Raw genomic sequence first — 7,271 nt, 5'->3', positions numbered from 1 at the left:
ACATTTAGTCATTTAGCAGACGCTTTTATCCAAAGCGACTTACAAATGAGGACAATGGAAGCAATCAAAATCAGCAAAAGAGCAATGATATGCTAAAACAAGTCTCAGTTAGCTTAATGCAGTACATGTAGCAAGGTTTTTTTATATTATATAATAAATAAAAAGAAAACAGATAGAATAGAAAAGAATAGAGCAAGCTAGTGTTAGAGGCCTTTTTGCTTTTGTTAATTGTATAATAAATAAAAAGAAAACAAATAGATTGAATACAAAAAAATTTGAAAAGCTAATGTTAATTTTTGTGTGTGTGTGTGTGTGTGTGTGTGTGTGTGTGTGTGTGTGTGTATACAGTATTTACTGTATAAATATAGGCTATAATGACTAATTAGCCAATAATTATTAATGACTAATAATGAGTGTTTTTAATGAATCAACGCAACAAGTGTAGTCAGTATGACTCCTATGAGCCATTTTTTTTTCTATTGAAAGTGTAGTCCGATTTGTGAACAAATTATTGTTATGGAGTTGTTTCTTCAGTATAGTCCGAAATCAAACATACAGCCTACCGCTCAAAGCTTAAAGGCTTTGTGTGAGTTTTGCCAGTATTAATGCAGTATGTTATCATTATCACATGGTTTGTTTATTTAGTATATCAAACACATTTATTGGGCTGCATTTATGACACCTATAATAAGATTGAAAAGTCTGCATAAAGTCTTTTGAATTATTTTAAATGTATTTTTAAAATGAATTTTGGTAATAAAATTGCATTTCTTTTTTCTTTTCCTTTTTTTTTGTGCAAAAATTGTATTACTACTATTATAATTATTAATGGCACACTCCATTATATTCCTATTCCTATTTATTTATTAATAGTAACAAAATGGTGATTCCCAGCAACAGCAATCATTCCGGTGACATAAACGACAACAAATCGCTGTCAGAATGGGAAAGGGGCTTAACACAAGCATCAAAGGGTTTATAAAACTCTCAGTATGTTGCACTTGGCCAAACATGAAATGTCAGATGCAAGACAGGCCTTTTAAAACGGCATTGATTGTATTTTACAACACTTCTCCGTGCACCTACAGTCTAGGCTTATGACACACATAGTGTGCCATGCATGAAGACACTGTGCTTTCATAAATAATTCACGTCTGCGAGGGTTCCAGTGTAAGATCGATAAGAGCTCCTTGTGAATGTGACTCCTTACTCTCCCGTCACTGGCAATTTATCCAGCGCAAACACAGACACAGGCTTTATTTGACAGAAAGTGAGAGTTTTAAAGCTTCACAACATGCAACAATCTGTTTTATTTACTTGACATATGGTACGTAGAGCTCAGAGCAGACAATAAAATAAGCTGCTGTCTTGGTGCAAGATATTTAAGGGAAGATCAAACTGAAAGCCAGGATACCTTGGTCCCTAGATTGCCGCGGTGTATTTTTAGGTCCAATATGATGATGTGCTCAAATCCGGCGATTTTAGATAAGAGATAACAGTGAGACCTCTGGCCCTTTATAACCCTCCGGTGCCAGACTTTACACAAGCCCTGCAACAGTATATTGTAGAGCCTAGGATTAGGCCTTATCGCTAGAACACAGTGTAGTCTTTAACTCGGTTTACACCTATCGCCATTTCTAGCCACTGGGGGACCATAGGTAGGCTAGGGGAACTCATATTAATGTTAAAAAACCTCATAAAGTGACATTTTCATGCCATGGGACATTTAACTCCTAACTGAAGGAGAAACACCACACGATGCACCCCACATGTTGAGATGCATAAAATCCCACATGTCGTTAGCAATGTGCACCTCTGCAAACTACCGTTGATCCATCAGTGTCACCTCTAGAAAATAACTATTCAGAGTTACAATAAAGGGCACTTCGAAAAAAATCTTCATATAGGCCTAAATGTAAATTCTTAATTTGACCAACAAGTCAAAAAGAATAAGTCAACTTATAATTTACTGTGAAAAACCGTGATTTGACATGTCCAGAATTCTGTGACACTTCAAAATCTATATATAATTAATATTTTTGACCACTAGATACCATAAAGATTTGTTTAATTTTAACTTGTTAATTTAAAAAAAAATTCTGCCACTAGCAGGTATCTAGCTAAATTGCAAAAACAATAAATGTTTTCAAACAATCCATCTTTGTTTGGATAAATAAAGTCCAAAAAGGCTACGCAAAACATTGTAAGTTGTTTAAGTATTACATATACAGTAAATGCCAGAAAACTGTGCAGTAGCTCTACTTCAAGTTGCATCTGGCAAAAAAACTTACTGTTAAGTAATAACTATCTAAGATTGTTTGTGTTGCATGCTGCAATGCTTTTTATTGTTCGTTAACGGGAGAATATTTATGTAATGCATGGACCAATTGGTGGAATGAATGGAGAGTTGAGCTCTCTTGGGATCTCGCCAGTAAAACACTAGAACAGAAGCTGTCATGCCTTTCACTACAGCCTTGATGATACTCTGAGGGAGGCTGAAACAGAATTAATATCAGCTGTTAAAAGAGAAGAGAGAGAGAGAGAGAGAGAGGGAGAGAAAGAAGTTGTGCTGCTTCAAGGCCAAATTTTGATCTGCTGCATATTGTCAGCTTAAATCGGTTTAATCTTTTCAAATGCCTGCTCTAAAAGACTAGAAAGGACTTTGGGTTACAAATAAGCACCTGAACCTCCCAGTGCTTTGTAGTAATAATATGTTTCAATTTACTCATTACAGTAATCGGTTTAGAATGTGTGTCACTTTAAAATGTATTGACTTTAATCCTCCTACAACTCCTGAGGCTAATTTTGAAATAACAAACAAATGCAGTATATGAAGTATATGGAAGCTTATTTTCGCAAGGGGATAAAAAAAAAGGTAACTGTGACTTTTTATCTTACAATTCAGTATTTTTTCAGAATTGTTTATAATTTGCAATTTAAAAAAAAAAAAATTGTGGGACTGTGATTTTAAACGTCGCACTTTACCTTTTTTATTCCATGGTAGAAACAAAAAATAGAATTGTAAGATATAAAGTCAGAATTCAGATACATTTTTTTTTCAGAATTGCGAGAAAAACTCTGAATCGTGAGATATAAACTCAAAATTGTGAGAAACTTACAAAGTTAGAATTGTGAGATAAAAATGTTTCTGTGGCAGAAATAAGCTTAGAAACTTAGAAGTAAGTAATTTTGAATGTTTTCAAAACATTTTCCAAAACACTCCCACTGCCTGCAATTGGTCAGTAAACAGATAGTCCAGTCTCAAAACTTGCACTATTGTTGGTGTGGCTGGATTGCAATTAGGGATGCACCGAATATTCGGCAACCGAAATTATTCGGCCGAAAATAGCAAAAAAATATATTTCGTTGTTCGGCCGAATAAGCGAAAAGTCTGAATAATATGTACCGAACAATGATGAACGCGATTAAATAGAAGCACGTGCTAATGCAGCAAACATCGGCAGTGTGAAAGTATTTACAACTATCAGAGAAAGACGCAGAAATCATTACAAGCACGAAGCACCAACAGCGAGAGACTGTTTAGTGCTGCATCACATGTCTCTGATGAGAAGATGAGGTGGCTAATGCTGGTGGTTACTGTATGATGATTGAAATCGCGAAATTAAATTACCTCAAACGATTAGTAAATAAACTGCAGAATGTTATATTTTCTAATGCACGCACGAATTACATGTATTCTGACGGCGCTGCACGAGCTCGCGGCGTCAGGGTTCAAAGTCCAAAGCGCGAGGAAAATCTGTGCTGGACTTGTTACTCGTCAGTTGCTCAGTAACATTTTTGTGAATTTTTTTAAAGGCATGTGACAATGTGATACGTGCGACAAACATCTTCCCAAATTCGTAATGAGAATCATTTATAAATCTGCATGCTGTTGTCAACAAAAAGAAGCACTAAGATCTTCCTGCGGGTTTCTGCCAAAATAAAAGCCGAGCAAAAGCAACAACTCCATCGACATTCATAAATGATAGTATTGTAATTTTACTGTCGTTCTGTAAAATAAAATAGAAATGTAAGACAATAATAATGATAATAATAATTACCCTACAACAGCTCTATTAATACATTTATTATAACATTCACACATAGTGTTCAAATTGGGATCTGTAATATATTCTAATGTTTTAAAAGAATTCTCTTCTGCTCAGTATGGCTGCCTTTATTTGTACAGTAAAGAATACATGCCTGATTCAAGTCTCAAAAATGGCCCAAAAATATTATTTTACTAACTTATTCATTTGAAGTTAAATTGTGCTTTGTTGGTATAATGTCTGCTAGAATGTTAAAAAAAATGTTCAGTGTTAAGTAAATCTTTTTAAATTGTTGTTTTTAAATTTATTTTTTATTTGAAAAGCAGGACAAAACAGTAATAAGCACATTTTGGCAATTTAATTAATGCAATGGTGAAAATTTTTTGCAAAATAGGCCTACAGGGGCGAAAAATTTGAAAAACTGTGTTCGGTATTCGGTATTCGGCCTTCGGCCCAGTGTTTCATTTTGTTCAGCTTCGGCCAAGAATTTTCATTTCGGTGCATCCGTAATTGCAATAGAGCAACATTTTGACTTTATGGCGGACTCAACATATTAATGGCTTAAAATGCTTTCAATTAATCCAAATATGCAGAAACATTTATAAGATCATTGTAATGTCAAACATTGCATCAAAGAATCTTGGATTTGCATTTTACAACTATTGCATAACGACTCAGTTTCATCACTTGGGATTTGATATAATTAAACTATTTCTGGCTTATGATTTTCTAACTGCAGCATTTTGCTAAAAACCACAACTTTGTATGTTAAAATAGCCCAAAGAGATAAAACAACAAGTCTGGGCATCAAATCTGCTTTTTTTGTCTAATTGCCGGTCTTGTGACATACGTGTGAAAGCAGACGGGCAAGTGTGAACGTGAAGCACCAGCGGTAATGGAGAAAATAAACTGTGCCAAACGATACTGTCTAGTCCCATGAGCACAATTAACTTTATGAACGGGCAGACACCGCTGCAAAGTTTCTGTTATCATCAACAAGGCCAATTAAAAATAGATTCTCCATGGGTGGCACTCAGCAGGGAGCTCTACTGCACCACAGCACAACGTTCACACACCTCTTTGTGACCGAGACACATTCTGCCATTGAGATTAATAGATGCAGAAGGGCAGCTACTATATCACAACAGTTTATCAGGAATTTCGATATATAGAAGTGTCTATCTGCAGTTAGAAATCTAGAAAACAAAAGATAGCCTTAATACTTATCATGCATGCTAGTTATTATTATCAGTAAGTGTGCTGATAATAAAATAACAGCTTTTGAAAACTAGATCCTGCCCTCTATCAGTAAATCTTGTGAGGGTCACTGAGCTGTTCTGGGAAAAGATGGGACGTATCAATGTGTAATTTCATGTGTGATTTAACCCTGCTGGAGGCTCATCCATTACCACAGCGCAGCAACATGACAATCTTTTGTTACCAACAACACCAATGTAGTGTACAAAAATAGATGCATCCATAACAACAGACAAACGAACCATATACCAGGCTGTAAATGCAGGACTCGTAATAATATATAGGACATGGTACCCGTTTGAGTAAATGCCTCTAGATGAGAAGATAATGAAACTGCTGTGTCTCCTAGGCAACTTTAACCGCCTTTAACTTAGTATGTTGCAATTAAATGATCACAAATGTCACAGTATCTGTTCTGCTCATTCTACCCAGGGAACGGTAAAATTAATTAAAAATGAAAGGGGAAAATAAATAAAAATGTTAATGACTTAAGAAAATAACTTTAAAAAAAAACATTTTTAATTTATTTATTTTTTAAATATTTTAATTGTAGTCTATTTGTGTTTGGAAATAATAACTTTGAAAAGGAAGGTGCTGCTTAGCCCACTGTAACTTTACATTCGCTTTTTTATGTGCATTATTTTACACCCATGAAGCATCATTAATGGAGATATGAATCATTTACATACAAATTCATTAAGTACAACTGCAATAATCCCTGCTGGAAAATCCAGTTTAAGCTGTTTTGAAACTGTTTCCAGCTGGCCTAAGCTGGTCATTAGCTGGTTGACCAGCAATCCTGTTCTAAAAACCAATATGATTGACTTAACCTAGTATGACCAACCGGTAGCCGGTTTGTTGATGCGTAAGTCTAATATGGTGCATGGACCACCGAATGACCACCTTTGACCAGTTAGAAGCCAGCTATAATAGAAACTATTTCATTTTACTACATCAAATCCAAGGTCATTGTGATTTCAGACGCATATAGGCTACACCAGAAATAAATAATGAAGTCAAATAATAATTAAAAGTCTACAGTTCAGTTCTAGCAAAACCTTATCTTAACCTTATCCTTACCTTATCTTTATAAAACCTTATAAAGAATGCAACAGCCTCTTTTCAACATGTAAACCAGCCAAATGCAAAAAAAATCATTCATATTCAATACGTGAATTTAAATAAAGACAAGAATTCTGTTTATATAGTTCATTTCTTCATGTGTCAGGCGCGTAGGGAATATTGCATGATCACTGTGCATATGAACTGGCAGATGACACTCGAATAGGAACAATAGATTTTTCCCTACGACAACTGGGATTGTTTAACTACATCCATACTCATTCAAAGCACGTGGTTCATTCATTTAGTTATTGTGCTGTCATTTAAGCGGCATGTAAATGAACGGACAGCTGTAATGCATCAGTGAGCATCTGGATAGAGCAGCGCACATAGAGAAGTTCAAAGCGCGCAGTGATGATCTCCACATACGCGTCGGACACATCTCTAACCTTCAGTCTTTCTTGAGACAGTCCTGCAGCAGAGCTTTTACTCACTCCGAACATGAAGCAACTCCTCGAAGCAGAGTTATCCGGGAGAACACTCCGAATCAGTACCAAAAGAGGCTATCCGCGAGGGGAACTCCGCGTATTGACACCATCTTCGTCGTGATTCTCCTTCTCTCTGACACTGAGTCCAGCGCGAGCGAGCATCACTACCTCGCGCGCCGCTGACATCACACGAGAGCGCGCATAGCCAAACGCTGCCCGTCATAGTTATACTTTAGACACAGAAAAGTGTTTATTTATAGTTGCACTTTAGACACAAAAAAGTAGGTTATTTGTCTATTTCCCTATTTCCAGTGTGTGTGTGTGTGTGTGTGTGTACACATATATATACACACACACATATACATATATATATATAGCTTACACATACACACACACATATATATATATATATATA

General features: G+C 35.7%; 1 protein-coding gene across 2 annotated transcripts in view; it reads right to left on the bottom strand.

Moving 5' to 3' along the window:
• LOC107675231 (cAMP-dependent protein kinase inhibitor beta-like) overlaps positions 1-7,028 on the bottom strand; it is a 34,494-nt gene extending 27,466 nt beyond the window's left edge. The window contains exon 1 of one of the 2 annotated variants that reach the window (XM_016469511.1): positions 6,818-7,028. The gene's annotated coding sequence lies outside the window, so the exon portion shown is untranslated. The remainder of the gene's footprint in view (positions 1-6,817) is intronic. The other variant, XM_016469510.1, reaches the window with a different exon arrangement.
• Between the last annotated feature and the right edge of the window lie 243 nt (positions 7,029-7,271).

The sequence above is a fragment of the Sinocyclocheilus anshuiensis genome, unplaced genomic scaffold (assembly GCF_001515605.1).
Source record: "Sinocyclocheilus anshuiensis isolate Anshui unplaced genomic scaffold, SAMN03320099.WGS_v1.1 scaffold1222, whole genome shotgun sequence".
Lineage (NCBI taxonomy): Eukaryota > Metazoa > Chordata > Actinopteri > Cypriniformes > Cyprinidae > Sinocyclocheilus > Sinocyclocheilus anshuiensis.
This window is presented reverse-complemented; position numbering and strand designations above follow the sequence as displayed.